Here is a 1210-nt window from a genome sequence, read left to right on the forward strand (position 1 = left end):
CTGCTGCTTGCCTTGGACCTTTATATACTGTCAGTAATTGGCAGAGCATACCATTCCTCCCCTGACTTAGCCAACAAATATTTAAACGACTACACATTATGTGCCAGTCACTGTTGACAATCAATAATGCTTTGCTTAAAATGAGCTCATTATATGGGCACTCTGCTTTTATTTAAAGAGCATCATTTGAATTTACTCTGCCAAAGAATTTTCTCAATAGACTCATGTGTCCCAAAGTAAAACTAACACCCAATTGTAACTTCTTATTTTTAAATGAATACCTTATACAGCAAGGTTTGGGGGCATTGAAGGAAAATGCTGCCTTCTTTTCTCTCTACTCTTTCCTGTGATGTCTATCTCTGCCCCAAAGGAGAAAAATAACTCCCATATCCTTTCTTGAATCATTGCGATTTTTTCAGGCTACTAATACCTGGATACTTACTGCCAGGGACCTACTAGCATCTTGTGATAGTAATAAGGAATGCTCCTCATTCTACAGGGCACAGAACAGCGCCAAACCACAAAAAACATATGGTCCAAAATGTCATAGTGCTGAGACCTAGAAAAATTGGTGTAAAGCTATGCATCTATAAATGAGCTTCTTTACCTGTAGGTGTCTAAATCCAAACATATCTTTCTTCTTACTCTATACCAAGCATCTGAACTTTTCATCACCAAGTGTGTACTCACAATATAATGAGATTTTTATTTGATGGTATGGAAGAAATAAATTTTTTGGTTTATCTTGCTTATCTTGGTGTTCCTTAAAGCATCATTTTCAGAAACGGGTAGAGTCAAAACTCAAATTATTTTTTACTATAACAACTATGAAATCAACGTTCGAGGGTTATATAAACTCAGGAAGATCATTCCTTGTAGTGGATACTCAAATTTAAACAACAAAGTAATGAGTGATGATCCAGTGCTTTATTCAATGCCTTCTACAGGCATTTCACGTTCAATGCCTTCTACAGGTATTTCATTAGATTTTTACATACTGCCAATTTCATTTTCTGAGAATTTTATCATTAGACATTTTTCCTTCAGTTGCTAAATCTTCATCTCGATATTTTTGTGATATTGGTCATTGGCCTAATCTGATCATTCTGCTATATTTCAAACCCAACAATCAGCATAAAGAAAATATATCTTCATTACAACTCTGTTCCTCAGTTTCCTTCCTCTTCAGTCATTTTTGAACTGAAAACCA

This window comes from Pteropus alecto, unplaced genomic scaffold, assembly GCF_000325575.1.
Source record: "Pteropus alecto unplaced genomic scaffold, ASM32557v1 scaffold81, whole genome shotgun sequence".
Lineage (NCBI taxonomy): Eukaryota > Metazoa > Chordata > Mammalia > Chiroptera > Pteropodidae > Pteropus > Pteropus alecto.